The sequence below is a fragment of the Dipteris shenzhenensis genome, chromosome 26, assembly GCF_047967505.1.
Source record: "Dipteris shenzhenensis isolate YYH24624 ecotype China chromosome 26, Dip_SZ_1.0, whole genome shotgun sequence".
In the NCBI taxonomy this organism is placed as follows: domain Eukaryota; kingdom Viridiplantae; phylum Streptophyta; class Polypodiopsida; order Gleicheniales; family Dipteridaceae; genus Dipteris; species Dipteris shenzhenensis.
In genome coordinates this window covers 51,203,699-51,221,536 of record NC_141621.1, presented here as the reverse complement: position 1 = coordinate 51,221,536, position 17,838 = coordinate 51,203,699, and the positions used below count along the sequence as shown (strand labels likewise).

Genomic DNA, 17,838 nt, shown 5'->3' with positions numbered 1-17,838 from the left:
CAATAGCTAAATAGACAACTTTGCTTTGCTTTCTTTCTGTTTGTCTTGTCTGAGGCAATGGCCTACGTGGGTTTAGATAAAATTATAGGTACCTTCCATTACGACCGTTAAGAATGCGAAATCTATACGGACAGGGGTAGAGTTGGTCCACGAATTGTTCCAGTGTAGGAATGGGTGGATCACATGCCATTCACTTCATCCATACTCTAATTGTACAAAACAATGAAGTGCAGCAATCTTCATATACATGTCAAGGAACTAATGTTCTCGCCCGCTGCAATATATATGCAAATTATCTTGAACAGAAATTGTAACCGCCAAAGATATTGTGCGATGCAAAACTCTCTCTATCACTCCAATAGTACCTTTATAATAAACCCTCCTCACTTATGCATTGCCCAAAGTTGCTAATGAACCTTAGGCCGTGCAAGGCATATTCTGCGCTACTTTTCGTGTGTGTAAACTTGAGTTTTGAGCAGGCAACTGGCGTAGGTGGATTGACATTTGGAATCAACGAGTAATCATCCGGATTTTGCACCACCGATAGACTGTGACAGATTGTTTCCTATCTATCTATGGTACTGGAAACAATAATTCTCATTCGGTCTCCAAAGAGTTTGTGCTGCGAAACGATTTGTTGGTTGGCCTGTTGTTTTCTTACGAACTGGAGCCCATCGCTCCATCCGCCATGACCTAAATCCGGTGATCTGCAAGCAAAATCTATAGAAGAAGGCTAACCAATTTACAAATCCCTTCCAAGGAGGCAATGTCAAGGAAAGTATCACCAACTGGTTGTTCTCTGGGTTGATGCTACAGCTACAGCAGAACAGTCAATGGGTATGAGATGGGGAAGATAAAGCTTGATCTGGTTGGCTATGGCGCTCATAGATGGATCAGGTCTCAGCATGGCAAGGACTTCTGGCTTATCAGGCCCAAAATTGGTGAGACGATCCCCCCAGTAGTGTTTCATCCTCAACTTCTCTGCGTTGGCTACCACAGTCTCTCCCACCTCCATCCTGAATATGTGAGGATCGTAGGGCGTCACGTCCTTGCACACCTCTATCTTCAGCAATGGCTTCTGCCTCCCCATCACTACCCCTTCCATGCTTTCCTTCCTCCTCCCACACCTCTCTATCAACCATCCATCCTGCTCTCCCTCCGGGTTTCCTCTGAATATCATGTATTGCACCAAGATCTGCGTCACTGCTAGCCTTTCCGCCTCCCACCCCCTCAATAACCCCTGCAAAAAGCATCTCCCATTGTCCTCTAGGCTGAACGGATACTCGTCCATGTCCACGGATCCTGAGGCAGCCTTGAAGTAGCATAAAGGAGCTGTTAGAACTTTAGAGAGTTGCACTATAGTAGAGAAAAGGCCAACGACTAAGTGGCAGATCGAGTGCAACCCAATTTCCAATTCCATCTCTATGCACAGAACAAGCTTTCAGAGCTGTGGTGCGGTGATGCACCATCGTGGCTAGTGCGAACACGGTGGAGGGGAATGAGCAATGAGCCGTCGAACATATTTTCTTAGCTGGGTAATGATCTCGCAAGCTCGATTGGAAGGGTAACGGCAATGAGATGGCTGGATCCTCCGATGGAGGAGCTACTGAATTTCTTTAGGTACTGCACACCTTGGCCTTGCCCCCATGGACCCATCGTAGCTCCATGAGAAGTAGTTTGGAGCCAGGTTCCATGCTCGGCCAGCTTTTTTGCATTGCAATAGTTGTTAGATTTGAACGTGAAGCTGAGACAGTTGTTCCTCTATTTTCGGATTCCGAAAACGCATAATATGGTGTTGCGACGAAGTTAGGGCGTGTGATAGAGTCAATTGATTATAGAGATTATAGAGGACATGAGACGTTTTGTCTTTTCGTCCAACACAGTTGGAGCTGGTGAGCTCGCGGAGCCTCCCATCGATGGTTGTCGTTCATCGTCAAGCATAGTGAGTGATTTTCCAGAGCTTGCAGCCCTCACATACTCTCTCTCTCTTTCCCTAGGATCTTACGACTCACTAGAGTATGTTATAAGCTTTGGCCTAGGGCTGTATCTTGCGTGGTTAGAAACAAATAAAAGTTGTTTTTTTGCTTATATCATTTATAAAGAAAAATTATAGAATAGAAGAATGTATTGATTTCATTTAATTTGTTCGAGATTAGAGATTTGAAATATATTTACATTCAAATTACACAATAATATTAATTAAATATATAGATCATTTTAAACTTTTTAAACATACTTATAATTTTGTATCAGGAAAGAAGTGAATGGTCTTCTTCAGCACATCTTGGAGGTCTATTGGCAAGCTCAAAATCTTGACTCCACCATCTTTACTAATCTGAGCATTTAGAATATCATGTCTCTTTCGCTGCTTCTTGAAAAAGTGTGCTTGCAAACTGCCTCCAGAAATTCCCATAGCATTTTCAATCACGCTTTCATTGATGGTAATCTTCTGACCTTGACAGACTAGTTGCCCCTCCTTCATGTTCACCTCCTGTACCAACCTGGTGAAGTTGAGTTTGCAGTCTGATTGCAAGGGAGAACAAAACGGTCGAGAGGGATAGAAGACGAAACGGTTAAGGGAATGAAATAGCGATTTTTAGCCCAACTACTGCACTGTCAAGGTGAGAGCCACCGCCGTGGTTGTAGCCTGCCGACTACACTGTCAAGGTGAGAGCCACGGCGGTGGTTGTCTAAAATTTTGATTGATTCAAGGCGGTAGTACTGACTTGCATGGTAATGAGTGATTAGAGGTGGTGGCATCTAAGATTCCCAGCCACATCTGTGGTAGCAACTAAGATCCATTGGACTGGTAGTTAATTATGAGCCACCGCAGTGGCCCACAATTGCTCACCTTCCAGTTACCACCACCAAGCTTGCATGCATGGTTACTACGAGTGCAGTAAATTACTAGTCACTGGGCTTGCATGCTCAAGAGAGTACTAGAGTGCATGGTAATGAGGGATTAGAAGTGATCAGGCTTCATGATTTACTTTTGTGGGAATTACTGCCCACTGGTGGTGGTTGTCATCAGCCACATCTATCGTGCTATGATTCCATCGGGCTGGCAATTAAAATTACCAGTCATCACTCACCCACCACCGGGCTTAAGCATGCATGATCACTATGAGTGCAGTAAAAATTACCTCAGTCACCACACTCGCATGCTCAGTAGAGAACTAGAGTGCATGGTAATGAGTGATTAGAGCTTCATGATTTACCTTTGTGGGAATTACTGCCCGGTGGTGGTGGCTCTCATTAGCCATGTCCGTCGTGGCTAAGATTCCACCGGGCTGGCAGTTAATTACCAGCCACCGAAGTGACCTGCTCACCCACCACATGGCGTCTACTTCATGATTACTAGCCCGTCTGGGGTGGCGCCTAAGATTCCACTACGGTGGCCTGCAATTAATATGGCTGGAACCCCAGGCTCCAACCACCACGGTGGCTCAAACTTTATAATCTATATAAGATCTGTGGTATTTGGCATTTTACTACGTTGCTCTCATTCGCCCCTGCTCTGCTACTTTGCTCCACATGTTCTACTACTTTGGTCCACACCCCTCCTCCAGCTCTTTTCCACCCCTGCTCTACTTTTGCTCCATGCTCCCTCCTCCAACTCTCGTCACTCATCTGCTCCCCTGCTCATCTGCTACTCACCCACTCATCTTCACCATGCTTACTACTACCACCCCCCTCGATGCTCTGTGATCCCAATGTTATCTGCCTTCTCATATAAGGTGATTGCGTTGCACTCACTTGGAGTAGAAATGCTAGCACTAGTGGAGACCCTTTATTCCCAGAGTCGATTTCCCACACATCTGCATGTCACCACCTTAGATTACATGCTCACAGAGGACCTCTTTATGGTTGTGCTGTATGGGTTCCCCCTAGATGTTGATGAAGGCCTCAGTATTTTCATAGCAAAGTACTCTCAACTTGTTGGGATGCCGTAATCTGAGTCCTGGCAATGTGCATGGTCTTAAGCCTCTCCATCATATCCTCCTTTGGCTCCCTAAAATTTTTTTATGCAACAAGTTAGACTGGCGGAAAACTAAGATGTACAAATTCCCTCTTGCTCAAACGAGGCTCTCAACAATGGCTGGATGTAATCTTTTGGCCTCTAAGGCTCTCAATGATCTTTTGGCTCACTGGATGTAATGTTTTGGTCTCTAAGGCTCTTAGCAATTGCTGAGTTTTTATTACATTTATGTTATCTCTTTTTGTTCAATTTGAGGCTCTCTATGTGCACTGTTGTTAATTTTTATATTTTGAATGGTTATAGTCGCTAGCTGTAATCTTTTGGCCTTTAAGGCTCTCAATAATTGCTCACTTTTTATAAATGTAAGATCTTCTCTTCAATTTTTGCTCTGTATAAATTGTTAATTTTTATATAACCTGTTATTGGACGTAGATGTACATTGTAATCTCTTTTGCTCAATTTTCACTCAATAAATTATACTTTTTTTCTCATTTATATTTACTGCAACAAGGACTAAAATGCCAAGAAAGAAGAACTACAATTTTCTTGGTTTATGACCAAATAACGCTAAAATAACTCCAATGACCCACCATTGTGGTTGCATGGAGATACATCTAGAAAAGTATAATTAAACTTTCAGAAAATACAATTGATGATATGGCCCTTGAGGGGTCCCCTCTAGGGGCAAGGGCCATATCGAGATGCATTATACAATATCCAAGATGCCACTGGATAGAAATGGCATGTCGATATGGCCCTTGTCCCTAGAGGGGACCCCTTAAGGGCCATATCATCAATTGCATTTTGCTTGGTTGCACAACAAAATACATTTTCCTTGGTACACAAATATATAACTCCAAGAACCAACACGATGGATGTCATAGATCTCCTTCTATTTGCCAGTGCATTGGTCGTCATAGACCTCCTCTTGTAATACGTAAAAATAGTAACGGAGCTATAACTCCAAGAACCAGCGCGGTGGTCTCTCCATAAATTCTGGGCGATGACAGGTCGTCAACCTGCATTGAGGCGATACTCAGAATGATACATTATGTCTCATTATTATGCGAAAAACCAATGCATTGGTCTCTCCAAGCCAACCTATGATTTGCATGCGTTGTGGGCAAAGATGCGGCAAAAGGCTGCACAATAATAGGTGGTCACTGTGCTATGGCGATGTTGAGAATGATAGATTGCATCTAATTACTACACCAAAAACCAGCGCGGTGGTCTTTCCAAGCCAACCTTCAATTTTAATTATCTGCATGGGTACGGTGCCTAGTGACAAGTGGCAAGCTACAACAAAAGGCTGTGCGATGATAAATGGTCAGGCGACTTAGGCCAGAGAGTACGTTGCATAAAGCAGTGTAGAGATACCGAGATACCGTGTATGGAGCTATGCGGCATTCAAAACAAATAGATTGCATCTCATTATTACGCCAGTGTGCCTTCATGACATTCGAAAAAAATTTTACGAGAGCGCAGGTCCGTGCAAATTTCAAATATATTTCACACAAAAGCGTGTTGGGGTAAAGGCACTGGCCACCCTGTAACAGTTTTTATTCTAGTACTACTAAGTACGCTAAGTACACATTGTACTTAGGTACTTAGTGGTCCTAGTCCTATCCACAGATATATATATACTAGTGTGTGTACTTGGGGAGGTACCACTCATTGCTTATCCCCACCCACTGGTGTGTGACTACTGTGGGTGTGTCTCCTCACTCCCAAAACTCCTACTCACTCCAGGAACCCGTCAACTGGTATCAGAGCATTTGAGAACGTTCTTTCCGAACTTAGCCGTGATTGCCCGCTCCATTTCAGAATCCTCGAAGCTATCGGAGAGATCACTTTCTTCGTCTAAACTCCCTTCCTCTGAGGAACCCGTCGATCTGTCGTCCGCCTTGTCCTTCTTCAAGCCTCCCTCCCGTTCCATCAAAGCCGCGGCAGTTGCTACGACTTCCTCCTTAACGGCCAGAAAATTGCGACACTAAAAGGTGAGAAGCCCAACTCTGCCACATTTCTTACAGGAGCCGCGAGCCTCGTCGGCATTGGAGCCGGTAAGGCGGGCTAAGGCAAGCAAGCCCTGGAAACTATCGTAGGCATTCTGCTCAGCGCCAGAGACAGCGGATTCTCCTCCACGATCGGGGGCAGGTTGTTTCTGATCAGGGGCGTAAGGGTCATACACGATGGCGCTCTGCCAGATGCCATGAGTCTGAAGGGCAGCACTGCAATGAACTCTGTTGTTAGCGGGCATGCGGACGCGACCTGCGGTGGCTGGCATGGCGATGGATGCAAAGGTTGTGCATATTTTTTTTTTGCTAGAGAAGGAGCCTATACATGCTCTACTCTATTCTCGGAGACAGAATTCTGCTCAGAGGCAATACCTTCTTCATTGCTGCTAGACATGGCCGCCACATTGCTGCTCAGAAGGAGTGTCTCCTGTCCTTTATTGGTTTTCTGTCTCGCCACTTCACAAAGCAAATGCTTCTACCCAACCTTGCTGAAGCAAGATGCGCCGCCCAAAGACAGAAACATTCCTGTTCTGAAAGCTTGACGACAAACCAAAGCTGCTGCTCCTTTTCTGAGATCAACATCGCTATTGCTGCTATTGTGGCCGACCACAGTCTAAGCAGTCCTCTTCCAGTTGCTGTGGGCTGCTCATTTCTGGTTTTTTGAGAGCTGCTCCTCACATTTTGCCATTGGCACATTAGCCAGGTACTCTGTATTACTTGCATTGTACTTTCCATTCCTGCCATTTTCATTTCCTTGTACCGCGAACTGCGCATATACACGTACAGGTGCAGGGGTTCTACTTGTGGCAGGGCTTACACTCAACACTGAGGCTTAGCTTATGCCGCAAACAGTGTCGAGACAGGTCTTATCACTTGGCCAGTGATTGTACGTCAGTGTTGGCACTGAGTGTATGCATTGGCAGATCTGTGCTTGATACTTGCAGCGTATGCTATGTTGGATGCAACCCAAATGGATATGTAGTCAAATGCCTTGTGAGTAGCAGCTGTTGATGACACTTACTGTGTTAGTGCACGGAATGTGCTGTCAGTTTATGGGGCTTATGATGCTATTGTGCGTGGGACATATGCTTTAACTTGTTGCTGAAAGTACAACCACATTTGGTACAGATTTGGTCGATTTTGACCAAGTTTGACTTTCGTCAAATTTGGGGCTTTTGTTGCCTGACCGGCAATCTGTCAAGTGGGAGCACTCTACATACATCAGACTATCTCGTGGAGCACTACTATGCTTTGAAAGTGCAAATTTGACTTACAGTGTTTGGTTAAAGGTCAATCTTTTCCAGATTGGATGTCAAATCTCTGATTTTCTTCATGCATTCAAAGGGCTTTTGAGCCACCTCACTTCCAAACTGTAAATTCAGTTGGGGGGGAAGTTTCTGAAGCATATGGAGGTCTAAAATCAGGGATTTTCATCAAAAAATCAGAGATTTACAGTTTTTTGACAGTCCGGGACTGTCAAACATCAGGTTTGACCATATTTGACTATCAAAAAGTCAAAAAGTACTGCTGTTCTTTTTATTATATCAGTTCTGGGATTTTTCTGGAGCGATTTGACGCAGCCGTACCGCACTTTCGCCAGTGAAAAAGACAGGAACAGCTTGCTGTACTGTTTCTGCAGCAAGTGGGAGAAAAATATTCAGTTGGTTTTGTGCCACTGAAACAGTACCAAGTTCACTTTTGATCGTACTTCCGCTGCGGGGGAATTTTCTTGGAGTGACTAGTGCTTAATTGCACGACTACAGGGAGTCAGGCGGTTCCATTGAGGAACAAACTCTACTTTCTTTACCATGAGTTCCGGCAGCGACGTGTCGTCCTTGTTCCAGATAAAGAAGCTCGAAGGAGCTAAAAACTACGACATATGGAGGACACAATGCTACAATGTGTTGATGCAGAAGGACCAGTACAAGCCTATAAAGGAGAAGGTTGTTAAGCCCTCCAACGTTACTGATGAGCAGTGGGAGAAGATGGACAACTTGGCCATGTCGACCATTATGCTTACAGTTGTTGATTCACTGGTTGTAGGCATCAGGGATGAACCTACTGCGTGGAGGATGCGGAAACGTCTTGAGGATACTTATGCCAAGAAAAGTGCCACGGGAAAAGCTTACTGGCTGAAAAAGCTTGTTGGTCTTCAAATGAAGGAGGGGACACCTATGTCCACTCATATTATTGAGTTTAACAGCATATTCAGCCAGGTGATCAACCAGGGGTTGAAGCTCGATGATGAGCTGAAAGCTACACTCATCCTATGTTCTCTACCTGAGTCATGGGACACATTCAGGACTTCTACCAGCAACTCAAATGCCATTCTGTTATTTGCAGATGTGGAGAGTGCTCTTCTACAGGAAGAGATGAATAGAAAGAACAATGCTGTTGGGAAGTCGAATGCTTTGAATGCACGCAGCAGGTCCAAGACACGTGGAAACTACAAAGAAAGAGAGAGGAGCAAGTCCCGCTCTAAAAGTGATCTTGTATGCAACTATTGCGGCAAGAAGGGACATATTGAGAAAAAGTGTTTTCAAAAGAAGAACGACCTGAGAGCCAAAGAAGGCAAGACTCAAGGCAAGTCTAAGGGCAAGGAAAAAGAGGAGCTGCATGTTACTTATGTTAGTGACAGTGACAGTGGACGTGAGATATGTTTCACCTCTTCACTGGAGGCTCATACACTTCATGCTGGTGATGGATCAGATATGCTTTCCTGGATTATAGATTCAGGTGCTTCCTTTCATGTTACACCCTACAGAGATCTGTTTGTCAGATATGCAGGAGGGCAGAAGGGAGTTGTCTTTCTTGGTGATAACCATGCATGTTCGATCATTGGCATAGGTGATGTCAGGCTTGTTCTTGAAAATGGCCAACAGTTAATGCTCAAAGGAGTCAGGCATGTCCCTGAAGTGAAGAAGAACTTGATTTCCACAGGTTTATTGGATGACGATGGTTATCAGACCACCTTTGGCAGTCAGAAATGGAAAATCAGCAAAGGGGCAATGGCTATTGCCAGGGGTCCTAAGGTTGATACTTTGTATTCACTTCATGCTGGACATTGTCCGCATTCCGATGTAAACGCCGCCGAGCTGCCAAAGATTTCATTGTGGCATAGCCGGCTTGGCCATATGAGTATTAAGGGAATGGAGCAATTGGCTCATTTTGGTTACTTGCCGAGTCTAAAATTTTCAGATTTAAAGAAATGTGAATTTTGTCTCTACGGTCGTCAAGTACAAATACCTCATAAGAGAAGGTCAGATCAAAAATTACAGCTCTTGGAGCTTGTACATACAGATGTGTGTGAGATGCCTACACTCTCTTTAGGAGGTTCTAAGTACATACTGTCATTCATAGATGACGCCACCCGCAAAGTGTGGGTTTACACTCTCAAAAAGAAGAGTGATACGTTCAAGGCTTTCACTAAGTTTGTTGCACTGGTCGAAAATGAGACAGGCAATAAACTGAAAGCTTTACGATCTGACAATGGTGGAGAGTATTTGTCCAAAGAGTTTCAAGAATTCTGTGAGGCAAAGGGTATTCAAAGGGTGTTGTCTGCACCATATGATCCTCCACAGAATGGTACCGCTGAAAAAATGTTCAGGACCATTCAAGAGAAAGTCAGATCCATGTTGTCACATGCTGCACTGCCCCACACATTTTGGGCTGAAGCTGTAAAGACAGCTGTGCACCTTATTAATAGGTCACCAAACAAGAGACTATGTGGCGGTGTGCCTGAACAGGCATGGACGGGTAAGCCTCCGTCTTACAAACACCTACGGGTCTTTGGTTGTGTCGCGTATGTGCATGTACGTAGGGAGGACAGAACTAAACTGGATCCAAAGTCTCTTAAATGCATATTCCTAGGTTACGGTGACAAAAGTGAGATGGGCTACAGGATTTGGGATCCCAAGAACAGAAAGCTTATACGCAGCAATGATGTCGTGTTTGATGAAACCATCATGTTCAAGGAACCTGTTGTACAGCAGGGACCCTTAAAAGTAACTATTGATGATGACAGGCATCATGGGCAACACAGACAGGCTGTAAATCAGCCACAACAACAGCATAACCAGCCATTAAATGATGCTGCAGCAGGTCCAAATGGACAGCCAGATATGGCAGATGATATCCCAATGGATGTACCACAGTTAGATGATCTTCCTGACATGCAAATGCAGCCAGAACTGGGTGATGAACAGGCTGGACAGCCACCTCATGATGATGGTCATCAGGTTAGAAGGTCAACCAGACCGACACGGCAGCCAGACAGATTTATTCCTGGCTTTGATTATCTAATGCTCACTGATTGTGGAGAGCCTTCATGCTACAGAGAGGCTAGGCAGAGGGCAGACAAGGTTCAATGGGATCTTGCTATGAAATCTGAAATGGACAGTCTTCACAAAAATGGCACTTGGGAATTGGTACCCTTGCCTATTGGTAAAAAGGTACTGCCATGCAAATGGGTTTATCGACTTAAGGTCACACCTGGTGAAAAGCCAAGGCATAAAGCCAGACTGGTTGCCAAGGGGTTCAAGCAGGAATATGGTGTTGACTTTGATGAGATATTCTCTCCTGTCGTTAAGATGACAACTCTCAGAACTGTATTAGCATTGGTTGCACATGCAGATATGGACTTGGTCCAAATGGATGTCAAGACGGCATTTCTTCATGGTGATTTACATGAAGAGATTTTTATGCAGTAGCCAGAAGGTTTTACAGTGAAGGGAAAGGAGAAGCTTGTGTGCAGACTGAAGAAAAGTCTTTATGGTCTTAAGCAGGCACCCAGAGAATGGTATCATGCGAATCCAAGGTTATAGGAGAAGTGACATTGATCACTGCTTGTATACCAAGAAAGCTTCAGATGGCAGTTTACTGATCCTCATTTTGTATGTGGATGATATGTTGATTGCTCGAAAATCTCATAAGGAGATCAATGCCTTGAAGAAAAGATTGCACCAAACATTTGATATGAAGGATCTTGGTGATGCCAACCATATACTGGGCATGCGGATACTTCGGGATAGGGAAAAGCGGTTGCTATACTTGTCTCAGAAGGAATACATTGGCAAGGTCCTGCAGAGATTTCACATGGAGGGGGGGAAGAGTATTGGTACTCCATTGCCTCCTTATGTGAAAATCAGTGCTTTGGACAGCCCTCAGACAGATGCCGAGAGGGCTGAGATGTCAAAGATTCCGTATGCATCAGCGTGTGGCAGTCTCATGTATGCTATGGTTGCAACCAGGCCCGATATTGCGTTTGCAGTGGGAGTGGTTAGTAGATACATGGCAAACCCCGGCAAGAAGCATTGGAATGCAGTGAAAGGTGTCATGAGATACCTGAAGGGTACACAAGATTTGTGTATATGTTTCGGCAGTCAAGATGCAAAAGTGCAGGGTTATACAGACTCTGATTATGCCAGTCACCCTGATACCCGGAAGTCTACTACCGGATATGTTTTCACTTTCACTGGAGGTGCAGTGTCGTGGGTATCTAGAATGCAGCAGTGCATTGCTCTGTCTACTACAAAAGCTGAATATATTGCAGCCACTGAGGCATGCAAGGAAGCTATATGGCTATCTCGGCTAGTGGCAGATTTGGGCTACTCTAGTGATACTCCATTGTTGCATTGTGACAGTCAGAGTGCCATACAGTTGGCACGAAATCCTGTTTTTCATGCAAAGACGAAGCACATCGACGTGAAGTATCATTTTATCAGGGAGGTGCTTGAGAACAAGCAACTTCAGCTTGTGAAAGTTCACACTGATGACAATCCAGCAGATCTGTTGACCAAAGGATTGGCTGCTGAGCGGTTTGCACACTGCAGACGGCTTATGGGTATAGGATAAGCAGACCAATTGGTCTTGTACATGATGATGTATATTGTTGTTTTTTCTTTACTCTCTCTTATGGGCACATTGCCTTTAAGTGGGAGGTTGTTGGGGTAAAGGCACTGGCCACCCTGTAACAGTTTTTATTCTAGTACTACTAAGTACGCTAAGTACACATTGTACTTAGGTACTTAGTGGTCCTAGTCCTATCCACAGATATATATATACTAGTGTGTGTACTTGGGGAGGTACCACTCATTGCTTATCCCAACCCACTGGTGTGTGACTACTGTGGGTGTGTCTCCTCACTCCCAAAACTCCTACTCACTCCAGGAACCCGTCAAAGCGCATCACGTTGTGGCCCCAAAATGGTCCTGAAATAGTTTTGCGATTGGCTAAACCCAAACAGATGTTCATCCATCAATTATATCAAGATGCAATGGCTATAGTTAGATTTAGAGGAAAATCAAATTTTTTTCACATTCACTTGCAACACACAATGGCCAGAAATCAAACGTGAATTATTGTTTGGACAAATGGCTAGCAATCGTCCTGATCTACTAGCACATGTTTTTGCTATTTAAACAAAATCTCTTATGGACGATATTGTAAAGAATAAACTATTTGGAAAAGTGAAAGGATATGTTTACATCATAGAGTTCCAAAAACGTGGCCTTCCACATTCTCACACCTTGGATATTCTAGAAAGTGTGCAAAAACTCAAGAATGTAAATGACTATGATAAAGTCATTTGTTTGTGTAGAGATTCCTTGCCACAATAGTTACCCATTGCTATATGAGGCCATTTAAAGACTTCTATCCATGGACCTTGTGGATCATTTAATCCAAAATCAATTGCATGCAAAATGGAAAATGTTCAAAGAGATATCTTAAGTCTTTGTTAGAATCCACAATTGTTGATACAGATGGTTACCCACTTTATAGACATTCAATCAATGGAAGAACTGTAGAAGTAAGAGGGTCTCTTATAGATAATCATTGGGTTGTGCCATATAATCCAACATTATCTCTACAAGGTATAATGCACACATAAATGTTGAAGTCTATTCAACTATATCTGCCATTAAATATGTCTACAAGTATGTTTACAAAGGATATGATCGTGCAACTGTGCAAATACAAAGAGGTGATTAGGAGACAGATACAATTGAAAAAAATGATCAAATTAAACAATATCTTGATGCGTGCTATGTGTCCACGCTATGTGTCCACACTAGAAGCAACTTGGAGAATTTATGGATTTCCATTACATGATGAGAAACCAAACATTCAAAGGCTTCAAGTTCATCTTTGAAATGAGCAAAATGTGACTTTTGCAGACCATAAAAATCTTCATGATGTTGTTCAGAATAAAGAAGGGAAGCATACAACACTAACAGGATGGTTTCATTGTAATACAATGCATGTACAAGCAAGGTCAACATTATACATAGATTTTCCAAAATATTGGGTTTGGTCAATGAAGGATAGAGTATGGAAAGTCAGAAGACAAGGAAACATATTTTGTAGAATGTATTTTGTACAACCTTCAGTAGGAGAGTGCTACTACTTACGCATGCTACTTTGCATTGTTTTAGGTATTAATTATCATTAATTATTTTTAAAATAATTAATAACTATTACATTGAATTTAAAATGTTAATTATATAAAAGCTATACAAATTAAAAATTAATTTCCTATAAAATATATCATTTATTGATATTAATAGATTATTTTATAGAAAATCTTATAGGAGCCACCTCTTTTGAATATCTCCGAACTTTTGTATAACACCTTCAAAGAGCCATGTGCAGCTAGGGGATTGCTAGAATCCGATGAAGAGTGGCATTAATGTCTACATGAGGCTTCTCAAGTTCACTCAAGGCAACAACTTTGACAATTGTTTGCTACAATACTACTCTTTTGTGAACCCAAATATCCAAAATATTTATGGAATTTTTTCAATGCATTCTTTTCTAATATTTTATTTATAGGTTCCAACAACAATATAATTATTTTGATGTTAGAGATATTGAAAAGATGGCTCTCAATAGTGCATTATTAGATCTCCAAAGAATATTGCAAGTAAGCAATAAAAGCCTTAAGTGACTATCCTGATCTACCACTTCCTGATGAAAGCATTGCAAATGGAAAAAATAACAATTTGATGATTGAGGAACTTGCCTATAATAAGGATGAGATGTCCCTACAAGCACGCAAATTGTGTGCAACACATAATTTAGATCAACAGAGGGCATTTGATAGTATTGTAGATGCAGTAGACAAAGAGCAAGGAGGTCTAGTCTTCTTAGATGGACCTAGAGGCACAGGAAAAACATTTGTCTATAAATTCTTGCTTTCACACTTAGATTGAATAAATTTGCGTGCCAGTTGCAACTTCAAGTCTTGCAGCATTACTATTGCCTGGTGGTCATACTGCACATTCTTGATTTAAACTACCTTTAAATCTAGATGAGAGCTCCTTTTGCAGGATATCTAAAAATAGCCGTGGAACATGACACATGACACATAGATATGCATTTGAAGCAAATGAACGAACTTTGAATGACATTGTGGGTTGCAACTCAGAGTCTTATAAGCCATTTGTAAATAAAGTGATTCTTTTAGGAGGTGACTTTCATCAAATATTACCAGTTGTATGGAAGGGATCACATCAAGACATTGTAAATGCATGTTTGATAAAGTCAAGCTTCTGGAGTCATGTAAAAGTTCTTCAATTAACACGCACTATGCGTGTCCAAAGAAATCTTAGACATGGTATCAATGACAATGATTCATTCTGTTCTTGGTTGCTTCAAATTAGAAATGGAAGCCTTCAAATTAAGGGAAAAAATTTAATAAAACTTGAAAAATCACTGAATCAAAAAACATAGTAGAATTGATTGAGTTGACATATCCATCGTTGTTGTCAAACATACAAAACCCTTCAGAATATCTTAAAGAAAAAGCTATCCTTTAACGAACAAATGATGAGGTGGATATTATAAACAATGAAACAATGTCTAGAAATCCAGGGCAAACACATGTTTACCTTAGTGCTAATTCTCTACTTGATAATGAATCAATGTCTAGCAATAGCCTATATTAATTGAGTTTCTCAATTCATTGAATTTGGAAGGTGGATTTCCTCCTCACAAATTATCTCTAAAGGAAAATGTTCCAATAATGCTTTGAGAAACTTGGATCCATGTTTAGGGTTATACAATGGTACATGGCTTTTGTGCAAGGCTTTCCACAGTAGAGTTATCGATGCAAAAATCATCACAAGTGCACATGTTGGTGAAAGGATATTTCTTCCATGGATTTCACTCTCTCCAACTATTGGAGACTTGCCATGCAATTTCCAATCAAACTTGCTTTTGCAATGACCATAAATAAATCTCAAGCGCAAACAATAAAGCACCTAGGACTTTACTTAAAAACACTAGTATTCTCACATGGTCAACTATATGTTGCTCTATCTAGAGTATCATCTCCAAATAACATCAAAGCAATTATTGCAAAAGAAGATATATCATTATCTAAAAGCGAATGTAGCGATGATGAAACAATTAACATTGTCTACAAAGAAGTATTATTGAAATATTTAAATATTACAAATTAATTTAATTGCATTATGCTTTTAAATTAAAAATTATAAATAAAATGTTACAAATTTGATTTTTTAATATATCAATTTTATATTTAGGAAAGAATGGATCTAGAAGAAATAGTTCCACGTTCTCCAATTGATAATATTCAAAAGATCGAAAAAGAAAATAAATTGCATCTTCATCAATTGGAGGCATTAATGAGAATATACAGTTGATGGTTGATCTAAATGAAGAGGATACAAATGACAATCAAGATAGGGCTAATCAAATTATGAAGAGAAGGAAAAGTGGAAAAACCTCAGCTACAAAAAAAAGCAAAAGAAAGAAGATATCAATGCCAAAAAGAGTTAATCCAATTTGAAATAAAATTCAATTAATAGAAAGCTCCACTTCTACGAATATAATTACAAATGTCATGAAAGAATTGCAATCACAGATGTTAAAAGGGCATCATATTATATTGAAGTCAATATCAGATAAATCCTCATCTCCTTCTTGATGTTCTTGTGTAGTATATTTTTTTCGAGTGTGAGAGTATTTTTGTAGCTTGGATGCATTCGATCTTGGTTGAGGATCTTCATGTAGTGTGCAAGGCTACCTTGGATGTGGTTAGAGTAGAACTAGTCTTGCAGTTGCATGGGTGGCATTCCTTTCTTCTCTTTCTTAGAGGTTCTTCATGTGTGGTGAGACATGTGGATGGCATATCTCAATCTCCCCCTTTCCTGGAGATTGCATCCCATTCTATACATACTTGCGACTAGATATTGTATGGTTAGGATGGGCACCCCATATGATACATGCCAAAAGTAGGAAGGCTTTTAAGCACTCTCCCTTATAAAAAATGTAATGACTCTTGGCCATTAATACATTTAATGGCACTAGCACAAAACCATGGCATTTAGCCTGTTTTGCTTTGAGCTTGTTTACTTCCATTCGTCCATGTCGTTTCCTATACTCAATAAACCAATTCACCATTCGTCAAATACTTAGCACAATGATATACATCAAATGATTAGCCAATCATGCTAAGTAATGGTCTTTACAAATGACTACCCATTAATGTGAGTACTTCGTAATGGCATCACCCATGATACTTATTAATGGCACACATTTAGTTAGGCATTCCTGACTAAACCAAAGTATTAAATAGAACCCCTGCCATGTCTGGTGCAATCCTATAAATACTTTATGTCATTTCGAACAAGAGTTTTGAGAAATACTTTCTCGTAACATTCCCTCTTGGTTAAGGTGCAACTGACCTCAGTTGTTTGTGATTTTGTTTATATGAGTTAGGATATCAGGATGGTATCGGAAAAGTGGTCAGGAAACCATTGTGCATTTTCTTTTCGATGCTATGGTAGGCAAACATAGGATATGTAGTAGAGAGAATCGACAAGGAGCTTCTTTGTTGTGAGTCGTTGCAAGGCAGCTTGCCCGAGAGTATTGCAAGGTAGCTTGAGTCGGGTCTAGGCTTAGAGTTGCTGATCTGTCGATGGTTGTTGCAGCTTGATAGGCTGTAGTCGCTGTAGATAGAGTCCACTGCAGAGAAAGTCGTAGAGTAGCTTGAGTCGAAGGAGTCGACCGATCAGTTATAGGATCTTCTTGGGATAGCCAACCTTCAAGCCTTCTCAAATAGAAGGAGATATTGAACTTGGGACTACCAGAATGAAACTCTCTCTCTCACACACACAACGGAAGTAAGTGGACAGAAATGTCTCTCTCAAGAAGAAAGTGATCTCTCTTGGAATGGAAGTGAAGTTCACTCTAGAGGAAACTCAAATCTCTAAATGGAGTTTCAATATTTAGCCAAGAGAAACCATGAGTACCTAAGGTGTGCCTACAACTAATCAAGAAGAGCTAGACCTAAGCTCTAATACCATGACAAAGTGCAAATCGTACTAGCCTAGTGCACACAAGATCAGCGGAAGAACTGAGGATCAAAGCACACTAAATAAGACATGAGAGGGAGATAGCAAATCTATATCTCTTGTAATGTGTATTCAACAATACATGATAGGCCTCTTATATAGAGAGTGCCCTTTGAATAGTCAACACTTGTGTGATCCTCTCATCCACATCTCTCCTTGTGGATATCCTCAATCCACATCTCCACATCATGTAGTCCACATCCTAGGGTGGCTACTTCACTACATTCCTATACCATACCTTAGCCTCTAATATGTGCTCATGGCACCATATCTCAACACCCCTTTCCAAATAAGATAGCTCCTGGAAAATACACTCTTCACTAGAGTTTCATTCCATTGGGAATTAACCTCCCGAGTGTTTAATTTCCTTGCCACTTTTCAATGTCTCGTAAGCCATGTAAAGATCATCCCATCACCAATCACTAGTCATGCAATACCACTTCTTGATTTACATTTTTTAAGTAGA

The 17,838-nt window shown here is 41.6% G+C and overlaps 1 pseudogene; it reads right to left on the bottom strand.

The window, feature by feature from the left end:
• Positions 1-5,735: 5,735 nt before the first annotated feature.
• On the bottom strand, positions 5,736-6,263 carry LOC147885242 (CAX-interacting protein 4 pseudogene; annotated as a pseudogene).
• Positions 6,264-17,838: the final 11,575 nt, after the last annotated feature.